We start from the raw sequence: 13,713 nt of genomic DNA, 5'->3' as shown, positions 1-13,713 counted from the left end.
CGCGTCATTCGGCCAATTGAAGATCAACGTTTTCCAGCATTATTTCACCGACGATGTGTGTTTCGTATCTCGATCGCGTCGATGGCCGTGGCGGCATCACGAAGACCGCCACCGCTTCCACAGCCCAGGAAGTTGGCGTCCCAGCGGCACCCCGACGCAGGAAATGGCACAGAGAGGGCGCCACGTGCACCGCGGAGAAGCGGCGCAGACGAAAGCGTGGGGTTCGCTCCGATCGGCCAATATTCGCTCTTCCAAAACCACACTTCCTGAGCGAGAATTTGCTCTGCTCCACCATCCACCCCCCCACACCCCGGATGTACACGTTCTGGCTTCCTTCAGTGTGGGGGTGGAGGTGGAAAGGAGGGGGTGGTGGGAGGGAGTGCTGGCAGTATCGCGAGCGGCACCGCCACATGTCAACCACATCGTCCCCACCCACCCCACCCGCCACCAACACGGAACCCTGCCCACAAACTCACAACCCCTCGACTCAAGCCAATTCCCTTATCGCGCACACCCACAAAACTCTAAAACGCACGCCACCCCATCCAGCTCAGTTAAGTTTTCTACAGTATATGAAACTGCTGCAGTATATAAACCTATTTTAAAGTGTTATTAACCCGGATGAAGTTGTATTTTTACTGGTCCTGTGGTCAACTGGAACGTATTATGGGCTGTTACTCTAAGTGAGGGCCCGGTCTGCGAACGTGTCGCGAGGCGACAGACCGACAGATTCAAACTCTTACAGACACGTACATCATGTGCCGCATTCGCGTGAAAGGAAACCAACGCTACGACACAGAAATAGAATGGCTACATCACTCTCGACTGAATCTCGAATAGTTTATCTTCATTGGCTATATGAAATAATCCCGAACGGACACTGTGAACACATTTAAATAAATATCCAATTGAACCTCAAGTTTTCACGCTCTAAAGCTCCAGCCTTGAGCTGCAGTTCAGAGGCTACCAATCTACGGGCTCCGGTTTAGAGCCCCGATTCTCGAGCTCCAGTCTGGTTACAGCCAATCACTCCTGACTCCACTGCTAGCTTGAGGCCCCATCCTATGTGGAACACAACCCCTCCAAAATCACACTCCGCCTAATTAAATCACCAAACACCGTTAATCAAATCAACCAAGGGAACTTTTAATTGCAGAATGCACACACGTACCGGCGTGTGTGTGTTTGTGGGGGTCAGGACTACGTGGTATGTTCTGAATTGCGGTGGGGGTGTTTTTGAGTTATATATTTTAACTTTTATCCTGCTTATTTTCCAATCCCACTATCAGCGTCACGTTGCCATGAGAACTTTCCACACAAAGCTCGAGCGCAAAAGCCATGCATCATCATTCCCGCGGAAGATGACATTGCAGAACTACTTCTGAGCATCCTTCAAATAGCCTCTTATCCACGATTGTCACGTGGCAATTCCAAGTAAATACGTTAAGGGCAACGATTTGCCAAATTCAAGCGAGAATTACGTTTAACGTAATTGTGTTTTTTGTGCATTCGTTGGTGACTGGGCTGACACAATCACCTTGCTACGCTTCAGAACCCAGCCATCACGGCAGAGGGCAATGCGTGTGCGCGCGTGGTGGTTAGCGCGCTGCTGTGCTACGAACCTGGCGACCGAGTTCGCTTCCCGCTCATGGCCAACATTATTTACGATTATCTGAACCGGTCCTGGGCCTCCCCCAGGTCGACTGAGCCTCAAATGAGTAATTTGTGTGTAAAAACATCGCCAATAGGGGGACAAAGACGGCCGGGCGTGGTGCTGGCCACCCACCAACTCTTGTGCCGCTTTGGCCTTCATAGGTGCTACTCGCTAACAGCACTTGCCCAAACTGTATGTTAAATCTATACGGGGGATCTTGTCTTTGCATGCGTCACCTAAATTTGTATTAAAGTAATTTGTAACCCTAAAGAGAATTAGGCACCACACTCACGACCCGTTTGCAGGCAACGGTGGAAATTTCACATTTGAGTGGTCGAATTGGGTAATTCCGCAGAAGAGTACAGTGGTTGTGGATGTTGTTGGTGTTTTGTGGGTGTTTTTCTATTTTTAAAGCGAACGGACTAAAACATAGGTGCCAACGTGCGCTACCCGCGTGGGTGTGTGTACGTGTGCGTGGGTGCGTGTGCGAGCGAGTGAGAGTGCGTGCACGTGCGGCACGTCACCTCTGACGGAATTTCAAAAAATGCGGAACTGCCGTTTCCAGGATGACGGGTCCCGTGAAAGCACGGTCCCCCCCACCAAATGCTTTCTTGCTCCGGCTAGCTGCCCACGGAATTGTCACCACACGGGTTTAATTCCGTGGGCACCCACCTACCACGTGCACCGACACTGAGTTACACTGATACCGAGTTAGATTGACACAGCGTTACATGGACAATGAGTTACACCGACACCATGTTATGCCGATACAGTCTTACGCTGACACCGAATTGCACTGATGCTAAGTCGCACCGACACAGAGTTACACTAATGTTGAGTTGCAATGAGACTCTGTTAAACTGGAACCGAGTTACACTGAAACTGGTTTACAATGACACAGAGTTACACTGAGACTGGGTTAGACTACCGCCAGAGTACGCCACTCACAGCGAGTTACACTGATACCAGGTTACGTTGAAATGTAACTGGGTTACACCGACACCGAATTACGCTGACAAACTAAGTTGCACCGATACCGAGTGACAATGAATCAGAATGTTGATTTCGACTGGAGGTAATCCGAATTTCAATCGGGCACTGAGTTGCACTGACAACACACTACACTGACCACGAGTTGCACCGGACAATGAATTACACTGCGACTGGGTTTCACCACAGCTCAAAGTCCAAAACTGCATATCATTAGCGGGCCACGGAATTCAAGTGTGTTCTCAAGTTTCTCCCTTGGCGCTGCATTTCCGCTGCCACTTTCAAACTGGAGGCTGACTTCTCTCTCTCTCTGGGCCGGCCTCGCTTCACAGCCCGGGCCCGAGCTCCCAAATCTCAGAATTTCGGGTGGCCCATGAATATGAAACAGAACAAAAAAATATTTTTACCAGATAGGGCCCCACTTGATCTTTTATAAGACGTAACCTGGCCACAAATGATATCTCAATGAAGTGGCTTATCACGTGGAAATGTATGGCAGCCAAATACTCTAAACGCGTGTTTCTAAACTTGGAGGGAAAAACCGGAGGACCCGGAGACCACGGGGAGAACATGAAAAACTCCAAATATACAGGTGTCAGGGTTGCGATCAAACCTACCACCTCCTGCATATATATAAAACCCACGACTTCATAAACACGTAATCATTAAAAATGTAGTCGGGCGGCACATTTAACAATTAATCTTGTGAGCAATGCGGTCGTGAACTTGTTCGTGCAGGCTTTTTTCTGGGAGAGTCGTACTCGGATGTGTTCATGGGAGATATCCTGTCCAAAGCCACGTGGACGACTCAAGTAGCTTGGGACACCACCACCTCATGCCGTCTCAACTCGACATAGGGCCAGGTTAAGTCGACTCAACTCGACTTAAGAGTTGACTGTCGAATGTTGCGTAAGCTAATTATAATTCTGGCTGCCGCCTGATGAGGTTGGTTGTAATTACCGGCGAAAACGTCCTACTCGAATTGTAAATGTTGTGGGTTTACTCTCCAGCACACCGGTGTGCTGAACTAGTAACTAATTGGCATGTTTTGTTAACGTGACAAACCTTACTAATTGGCCGTGTCGAGTGGGGGTGGCGGGTTTAACTACACATTTATATTTACGCGATCCAACCCACAAAAAAACTCTATTGTGGCTAATTACTCACGTCCAATAGGCGCAAATTGTAAACAAATCGATCCTCGCACGCACAAATCCACCCGCGGATCGAGAGCGCAAGCATTAGTTCTTAACGGTCGCTGACCCCGGGGGGACATCGTTACATAAATGACACGGTTACACAAACACCGGGGCCTGGCCCAAATCTGGATCATAATACCAGGAATCGCCAGCAGCCCCCTCCCTCCACACCGGAGCGGCGCTCAACTCCCACCGGCACCCAGCTTCGTCGCACTGCACCTGGGATTAGTTACACCGGCAAGTGACACCAGGCAGCGCAGCCAAACCACCGTCGGCTCCACCGCGTCGCACCGGGGTACGAACATGTCGGTTTCCAGCGAGGAGGAACGGCCGCACGAACCTCGTCGAGCGAGAGACGAAACTTCCGCGGAAGAGTCGCGAGCCGAGATCACGCGCGGGGGGGGGGGGGGGGGCAAACAATTACGGCCACGACGACGGCCAATGCGGCTCCGTACGCCGACTCAACCGTACGGGCCACGCTCAGGTTAATATCTGGCTCCTCCCGCTGCTGCCGCTGCTACTGCTGCTGCAAGCGTGCGACAAAACACACACACACACACCACAAAAACAACAAAAAATGCAACCAGTAAAAAAGGCTTTGTTTTAATTTAATAACATTTCTGAGAAATTACGTTTTATGAAATGTTCCGTGGCGCTAACGGAGTGTTCTGGACGTCGTGTCCCATTCCCGAGCTGGAGAGAACGAGAGACGTTTGCATCACAGCCACGACCGCCACAATCACCACGACCACCAACTACATCCCCCCTCTCACCCGGCCAATGCCTCCCACCTACACTCCCCGCACTCCTTCCCCCCCCTCTCTCCTTCCTTCCCCCCCTCTCTCCTTCCTTCCCCCCCCTCTCTCCTTCCTTCCTCCCCTCTCTCTCCTTCCTTCCCACTCTCCCCACTTCCTTCCCAATCCCACCACACATGCGCCCTGTGCGGACTAAACCATTCCGGCAACCTATTGCCTTTGACCTCTTATCTCGCAACCACCCCCCCTCCCCCAGTGGGGATGATGGTACAGCCCGGGCTGAGAACAGCAGCCACCTTTAACCTCAGGCAGTAGCCAATCACGGGCGGCCGATTGGGGGCAGCCGATCTGCCAGCCAGCCAATCAGCGCTCCGATCCGCAGTAGATTTTTTTTCCGCTGTTTTTATTTTTTATATTTTTTATATTTATTTCTCCTTAATGAACTCTGCAAAATGCACTCTGCAACCACGGCAACCAGACTGGCCACTGCAAAAAAAAAGCTATATATCTGTCAATCTACAAGAAGCTACTGGGGATGGGCAGACAAGATGTACAAGCAAGAGGCACACACGGCAGACAGTGCAGTCAGACAGACTCACATGTCCAACAGAGCCTCCACAGGCAGACAAACATATAACTATAACCAGACACGGACACTGATACACATACAGGTAGACAAGACTAGCATATGCTGACACACACACACAGAGACAACACACCAAAAGCCACCAAACCACAACCCCCCTGGCGCACAACTTGGTATGCTCCAACCACTCACCACCAAATGCCGCTCACAGTTGCGGCACCATCGCCGCTATGATGCCACGTTCTGTCCCACCGTGTGAGCCCTGTGTCTGCACATGGCAACTCTCTCCCTACGACTCTATGTGTGCGTGTGTGTGTACGTGTGTCTACGTGAGTGAGTGTGTGTGTCCTCTCTCCACTCCCTGATCTCTCTCTCTCTCCTCCCTCCCTCTTCGCCACCGCCTCCTCCTCCTCCCAGCCAAGGCACAATAACGCGAGCGCCGCATGCATTATTCATGGTAATCTCTCGCTCGCGTTGCCTGGCGACTCCCGCATGACCTCCCGGGGAGCTAGTGAGTGAGCAAAAGCCTGGAGGCTCGGGGAGGGGAGAGGGAGGGGAGAGAGAAAGAGGGGAGGGACGGGGAGAAGAGGAGGAGGACACGAGCGGGTGGCGAAGAGAGAAGATTGAAATAAATATAAAACATCAGGGTTAAGGAGGTGGGGTGGGTGGGGATGAGATGTGTGTGGAGAGGTGGGCGGGGGGGGTGGTATAAGGCGAGGTGGAGACGTGTGTGTGTGTCTGTGTGTGTGTGAGTGTATGTCTGTGTGTCTATGTGTGTGTCTGTGTGTGTCTATGTGTGTGTCTGTGTGTGTGTCTATGTGTGTGTCTGTGTCCGTGTGTCTGTGTCCGTGTGTCTGTGTCCGTGTGTCTGTGTCTCTGTGTGTATGTGTATGTCTGTGTCCGTGTGTGTTTCTGTGTGTCTGTGTGTGTCTGTGTGTTTGTGTGTGGGGAGCGATAGTGTAGCGGTTAGCGCGCTGCGCTATGAACCTGGCTACCCGGGTTCGATTCCCGCTCACGGCCAACACCAATGACGATTATCTGAACCGGTCCTGGGCCTCCGCTAGGTCGACTCAGCCTCAAATGAATACCTGGTCTGGTGGATAAAAACATTGCCACTGGGGAGACAAAGGCGGTCGGGCGTGGTGCTGGTCACCCACCCCCTCGTGTACCGTTCCGGCCTTCATAGGTGCTGCTCGCTAACAGCACCTACAGTCTGTTGTTACAGGCTACACGGGGGATCTTTTTATCTTTTTCCGTGTTGTAGCCTGTGGCGTGCGTGTAAAAATCACTTGCCGCAACAGCAGTGTTGTTTCCGAGGCTGCACGGCTGAATCTTCTTCGTGTGCCGCCGCCGGCGGCGACTGTGATCTGTATGTGTGTGTGCGCTTGCTGTTATTTCTTCAGTGTGTGAGTGAGGTGCTGGCCGGCACGGCACCACCCTCGTGGTGGTGGTGGTGGTGCCGTGCCGGCCTTCATAGGCGCTCGCTAAAAACAAGCTACACCTGGGGGAGCGGTGGCGCAGTGATTAGCGAACTTGCGCCGCCACGAACCCGCCGCTCTGCTCACCATAAACGGTGAATATCTGAACCGACCCTGCCCCCCCTAGGTCGACTCGGCCCTAAATGAGTACCCGGTGCCGTGATTCGTCGGCACTGGCGAGAGACAAAGGTGGCTGGGCGTGGTGTTGGTCACCCACCCTTTAAAAAAAAGTGCTCGCTCACAGCACTCCCCCCAAAGTCTACTGATGGCCACAAAGGGATATATTTGCCCCTGTATATAGATGGTAGCGTTGACAATCAGTGGTTGGATCTCTACCAGGTTAACTCGGCATTAAATAGGAACAGTGCTATACTAATTACCGTGTTACCGGCGGGGGGGACACACACAACAAGGATTATAATACATTTGTAGCGGCCACAACACCTCCACCCCTCGATCTAGCGTGGTGCCCATAACCCCCAGTGATTTATTGACTTTAGCCTTAGTAGGTGCACGTGGTGGTGGTAGTAGTGGTGGTAGTGGTGGTGGTGGTAGTAGTGGTGGTGGTAGTAGTGGTGGTAGTAGTGGTGGTGGTAGTGGAGGTGGTAGTAGTGGTGGTAGTAGTGGTGGTGGTGGTAGTAGTGGTGGTAGAAGTGGTGGTGGTAGTGGAGGTGGTGGTAGTAGTGGTGGTAGTGGTGGTAGTAATGTTAGTAGTGGTGGTGGTAGTAGTGGTGGTAGTAGTGTTAGTAGTGGTGGTGGTAGTGGTGGTAGTAGTAGTGGTAGTAGTAGTGGTGGTAGTGGTAGTGGTGGTAGTAGTGGTGGTGGTAGTAGTGGGGGTGGTAGTAGTGGTGGTGGTAGTAGTGGTGGTAGTAGTGGTGGTGGTAGTGGTGGTATTAGTGGTGGTAGTAGTAGTAGTGGTGGTGGTAGTAGTAGTAGTGGTGGTAGTGGTGGTAGTGGTGGTGGTGGTAGTAGTGGTGGTGGTAGTAGTGGTGGTGGTAGTGGTGGTGGTAGTGGTGGTAGTAATGTTAGTGGTGGTAGTAATGTTAGTAGTGGTGGTAGTAGTGGTGGTAGTGGTGGTAGTAGTAGTGGTGGTAGTGGTGGTAGTAATGTTAGTAGTGGTGGTGGTAGTAGTGGTGGTAGTAGTGTTAGTAGTGGTGGTGGTAGTAGTTGTGGTAGTAGTGGTGGTGGTAGTAATGTAGTGGTGGTGGTAGGAGTAGTGGTGGTAGTAGTGGTGGTGGTAGTGTTAGTAGTAGTAGTGGTAGTAGTAGTGGTGGTAGTGGTGTTAGTAGTGGTGGTGGTAGTAGTAGTAGTGGTGGTGGTAGTGGTGGTAGTAGTAGTAGTGGTGGTGGTAGTAGTGGTGGTGGTAGTAGTTAGTAGTGGTGGTGGTGGTGGTAGTGGTGGTGGTAGTGGTGGTAGTAATGTTAGTAGTGGTGGTGGTAGTAGTGGTGGTAGTAGTGTTAGTAGTGGTGGTGTTAGTAGTGGTGGTGGTGGTAGTGGTAGTAGTGGTGGTGGTAGTAGTGGTGGTAGTAGTGGTGGTGGTAGTGTTAGTAGTAGTGGTAGTAGTAGTGGTGGTAGTGGTGTTAGTAGTGGTGGTGGTAGTGGTGGTAGTAGTAGTAGTGGTGGTGGTAGTGGTAGTAGTGGTGGTAGTAGTAGTAATGGTGATAGTAGTAGTGGTGGTGGTAGTAGTGGTAGTAGTAGTGGTAGTAGTGGTGGTAGTAGTGTTAGTAGTGGTGGTGGTAGTAGTGGTGGTGGTAGTAGTAGTGGTGGTAGTAGTGGTGGTAGTAGTGTTAGTAGAAGTGGTGGTAGTGGTGGTGGTAGTAGTGGTAGTAGTGGTGGTGGTAGTAGTGGTGTAGTAGTAGTGGTGGTAGTGGTGGTAGTAGTGGTGGTGGCAGTGGTAGTAGTGGTGGTGGTAGTAGTGGTGGTGGTAGTGGTGGTGGTAGTGGTGGTAGTAGTGGTGGTAGTAGTGGTGGTGGTAGTAGTAGTGGTAGTAGTAGTGGTGGTGGTAGTAGTAGTGGTAGTAGTGGTGGTGGTGTTGGTAGTAGTAGTGGTAGTAGTGGTGGTGGTAGTAGTAGTAGTGGTGGTAGTGGTAGTAGTAGTGGTGGTGGTAATGGTAGTAGTAGTGGTGGTGGTAATGGTAGTAGTAGTGGTGGTGGTAGTAGTAGTAGTAGTGGTGGTAGTAGTAGTGGTGGTGGTAATGGTAGTAGTAGTAGTGGTGGTGCTGGTAGTAGTAGTGGTGGTGTTGGTAGTAGTAGTGGTGGTGTTGGTAGTTGTAGTGGTGGTGGTAATGGTAGTAGTAGTGGTAATGGTAGTAGTAGTGGTAGTTGTAGTAGTGGTAGTTGTAGTAGTGGTGGTGGTGGTAGTAGTGGTGGTGTTGGTAGTGGTGGTGGTAGTAGTGGTGTTGGTAGTAGTGGTGGTGGTAATGGTAGTAGTAGTGGTAATGGTAGTAGTAGTGGTAGTTGTAGTAGTGGTGGTGGTTGTAGTAGTGGTGGTGGTAGTGGTGGTGGCAGCCACTCATCCAGACAAGAGACAAAATGGCTGCGTGTTCATGCCAAACATGGACAGTCTCCCCCCTCCTCCTCCTCCCGGCTCTCTCTCTCTCCCTTCTCTCTCTCTCCCCCTTCTCTCTCTCCCCCTTCTCTCTCTCTCCTCTCCCTCTCCCTTCTCTCTCCCCCCACCTCTCCCGCAGTGATGGTGGTGGTGGCAGCTGCCAAACCTGGCGCCCGCCCCACCACCCGCTTACACAACCGCCAGGGGTCACACGTGTGTGTCCACGTGTGTCGAGTGCGTGAGTGTGTGTACATGTGTGTGTGTACATGTGTGTGTACATGTGTGTATGTGAGTGTTGTGGGGAGCGGTGGTGTAGCGGTTAGCGCGCTGCGCTACAAAACCTGGCCATCTCACGAATATCTCAACCGGTCCTAGGCCTCCCCTAGGTCGACTCGGCCTCAAGTGAGTACCTGGTGCGGTGTGTAAACATCGCAACTGGGGAGACAAAGGCAGCCGGGTGTGGTGTTGGCCACCCTTAATAGGTGCTCGCTAACGACACTTGCTCCAACGGTATGTTAAGGCTATATGGGGGATCTTTGTCTTTGTATGCACGTGTGTGTCCACGTGTCTGGTTGTTGTTGTATGCCCGCGTGTGTCCGTGTCGTCCACGTGTCCACGTGTGTATTTGTGTGTCCACGTGTGTATTTGTGTGTCCACGTGTGTATTTGTGTGTCCACGTGTGTATTTGTGTGTCCACGTGTGTATTTGTGTCCACGTGTGTATGTGTCCACGTGTGTATTTATGTATTATGTCTACGTGTGTATGTGTCTACGTGTGTATGTGTCTACGTGTGTGTCTACGTGTGTATTTGTGTCCACGTGTGTATTTGTGTGCACGTGTGTATTTGTGTCCACGTGTGTATTTATTTGTCCACGTGTGTATTTATTTGTCCACGTGTGTATTTGTGTCCACGTGTGTATTTGTGTGTCCACGTGTATGTGTCCACGTGTGTATTTGTGTCCACGTGTGTATTTATGTGTCCACGTGTGTATTTATTTGTCCACGTGTGTATTTGTGTCCACGTGTGTATTTATGTATTGTCTACGTGTGTATGTGTCCACGTGTGTGTCTACGTGTGTATGTGTCTACGTGTGTATGTGTCTACGTGTGTATGTGTCTACGTGTGTATGTGTCCACGTGTGTGTCGCAGTGCCAGTGATTGCAACACATTCGCTCTCATTTATCGTCATTTTTTATCATCAATTATCAGTCAACAGCAGCAGCAACCATCACGATTCATCGCCAAAACTATCGCCGTCATAATTACCATGACTGGTAATGTCATCACCACTGGCGCGCACAAGATACACAGTATACACCTGCAAACAAGATACACAGTATACACCTGCAAACAAGATACACAGTATACACCTGCAAACAAGATACACAGTATACACCTGCAAACAAGATACACAGTATACACCTGCAAACAAGATACACAGTATACACCTGCAAACAAGATACACAGTATACACCTGCAAACAAGATACACAGTATACACCTGCAAACAAGATACACAGTATACACCTGCAAACAAGATACACAGTATACACCTGCAAACAAGATACACAGTATACACCTGCAAACAAGATACACAGTATACACCTGCAAACAAGATACACAGTATACACCTGCAAACAAGATACACAGTATACACCTGCAAACAAGAGAACCACACGCGTGGCTTCCTTACCTTAACCAGCACGCACCTACACGTGTCTACAAAGACAAAGGTCCCCCGTGTAGCCTTAACGGACTGTCGGGGGCAAGTGCCGTTAGTGAGCAGCACCTATGAAGGCCGGCGCAGCTGTGGCGATGTTTACTACCACACCGAACCAGGCAGTCATTCGAGGCTGAGTCGACCTAGGGACAGGCCCCAGGAACGGTCACTGTGGTGTTGGCCGTGAGCGGGAATCGAACCCGGGTCGCCAGGTTCCTAGCGTAGCGCAGTGCGCTAACCGCTACCCCACCGCTCCCCACTTGTATATATACACACACCTACCAAAGTTTACCCTACACACCTATACCCCCCCATGCGCACAGATACTCCACCCATGATGCCTGAACAGACTGTTGGGGCTAAGTGGTGTTAGCGAGCGAAGCAGCACCTATGAAGGCCGGCACGGCACACGTGGGGGTGGGGGTTGACCATGAATAAGCACACACACACATTGTCAGCCCCACACACTTCAACGAGTGCAAAAACACACAGACACACACGAACAAAGACATACGTACGGACGTACACAGACTACCTTGATACACACCTACTGTACTAAGTGCACACACACACATACAGTGACACGTGTGTGTGTGTGTGCCCACGCAGAGTCTGGCAGTGGTGGATGCTGGTGGTGGTTTGATCTCCAAAACCACACTCCCACACCCGTCTCAATGTTTACCGCAGTGGAGTCTGCCGATCCACACTGTCCCAAACGCCTACCCCCTCCTTCCCTCCTCGTCACCATTCCCCTCCTCCCCCTCCTCACCATCCTCACCATCCCCCTCCTCACCCACTCCCCTCCCCCTCCTCACCCACTCCCCTCCCCCTCCTCACCCACTCCCCTCCCCCTCCTCACCCATTCTCCTCCCACTCCTCACCCACTCCCCTCCCCCTCCTCACCCACTCCCCTCCCCCTCCTCACCCATTCTCCTCCCACTCCTCACCCACTCCCCTCCCCCTCCTCACCCACTCCCCTCCCCCTCCTCACCATTCCCCTCCCCCTCCTCACCCACTCCCCTCCCCCTCCTCACCATTCCCCTCCCCCCTACCTCCTTCCCCCTCCTCACCCACTCCCCTCCCCCTCCTCACCATTCCCCTCCCCCCTACCTCCTTCCCCCTCCTCACCCACTCCCCTCCCCCTCCTCACCATTCCCCTCCCCCCTACCTCCTTCCCCCTCCTCACCCACTCCCCTCCCTCCCCCTTCTCACCCCCCCTCCTTGCCTCCCTCCCTGCCCCTCCCTGCCCCCCCCTTCCCTTCCTCCAACCACAAATCCCTTCAACCAGTGCTGCTGACCTGTGCTGCCCCTCGGCCACGATGCCTCGAGGCGCTCTCTCCCCCTCTCTCTCACTCCAGCCCTGTCCACCGCTGCCCCTGCCCGTGCCTCCCTTCCCCCCTGTCGGTAAACTCCCCCCTGCCCCCTCCCCCATCGCTGCCCCGCCGCTCCTCTCTCGCCTCTCGTCCCACCTCCCTCTCGTGACCCTTGTGACCTGTATCGCCTCTCGCCCTCCTCGTGTGCCCTGGATCACGCAGTGCCAGGCGCAGTGCGTTTGGTCAGGCTAACAACAACAACAACACAACCATCCACAAGTCGCACAGACGTACACACTTAATGAAGAGTCTACACAAAGATCACCACCACCCCCTCCCCATGTCATATTGCCTTCAAAACAGACTGTTGGGAGCAAGTGTTGTGAACGTGCAAGCAACCGAGTGGGTTGATGTGGCCAAGGCAAACTAAATATTCGCCACTGGTGTTGACCGTGAGCGAGAATCGAACTCTGATGGCCGGTTCCGTAGCAGGCGCACACAGCACACTCCCACTCACTGTACAGGGAAACAAAGACAAAGATCCCCCGTGTAGCCTGTACCAGACTATTTGGGGAAGTGCTGTTAGCGGGTAGCACCTTTAGAGGCCGGCAATGCACAGGAGGGGGTTGAGTGGATACTGTATCAACTTGCCCGGCCGTCTTTGTCTTCCCAGTGCTGATGTTTACACGCCTAAGCAGGTACCAATTTAAGGCTAAGTCCCACCTAGGAGAGGCCCACGACTGGTTCAGATATTCGTGGCCGGCGTTGATCGTGATCGGGAATGAAACTCGGCTCGCTGGGTTTGTAGCAAAGGTCCCCCGTGTAGCCTTAACAGTCTACAGGAGCAAGTGCTGTTAGCGAGCACCTATGAAGGCAAAGACAAAGAAAAATATCCTCCGTATAGCCTGAACAGACTGTAGGGGCAAGTGTTGTTAGCGAGCACCTATGAAGGCCAGGCATGGCACACGAGGGGGTGGGTGGCCAGAACCACGCCCGACCGCCTTTGTCTCCCTAGTGGCAATGTTTACACACCGCACCAGGTACTAATTTGAGGCTGAGTCGACCTAGGGGAGGCCTGGGACGGGTTCAGATAATCGTCACTGGTGTTGGCCATGAGCGGGAATCGAACCCGGGTCGCCAGGTTCATAGCGCGCTAACCGCTACACTATCGCTCCCCCACACACACTACACAACACACCACACACACTACACAACACACACAACACACACTACACCACACACACTACACCACACACACTACACAACACACCACACACACTACACCACACACACTACACAACACACCACACACACTACACCACACACACTACACCACACACACTACACAACACACGACACACACTACACAACACACACTACACAACACACTACACACAATACACAACACACTACACAACACACACACTACACAACACACTACACACACTACACAACACACACTACACAACAC

At 52.2% G+C, this 13,713-nt stretch overlaps 1 protein-coding gene across 5 annotated transcripts in view; it reads right to left on the bottom strand.

The window, feature by feature from the left end:
* ZMIZ1 (zinc finger MIZ-type containing 1) overlaps positions 1–13,713 on the bottom strand; it is a 159,935-nt gene that overhangs the window by 39,760 nt on the left and 106,462 nt on the right. Inside the window, exon 1 of one of the 5 annotated variants that reach the window (XM_032949562.2) lies at positions 5,377–5,523. The exons of the other annotated variants lie outside the window; for them this stretch is intronic. The gene's annotated coding sequence lies outside the window, so the exon portion shown is untranslated. Of the gene's footprint in view, positions 1–5,376; positions 5,524–13,713 lie in introns of those variants that run through there. 5 annotated transcript variants of the gene reach the window in all.

The sequence above is a fragment of the Petromyzon marinus genome, chromosome 8 (assembly GCF_048934315.1).
Source record: "Petromyzon marinus isolate PM22_M1 ecotype Great Lakes invasive population chromosome 8, UKy_Petmar_22M1.pri1.0, whole genome shotgun sequence".
NCBI lineage: Eukaryota > Metazoa > Chordata > Hyperoartia > Petromyzontiformes > Petromyzontidae > Petromyzon > Petromyzon marinus.
The sequence above is the reverse complement of the archived record's forward strand: the minus strand, read 5'-3'. Positions and strand labels throughout refer to the sequence as shown.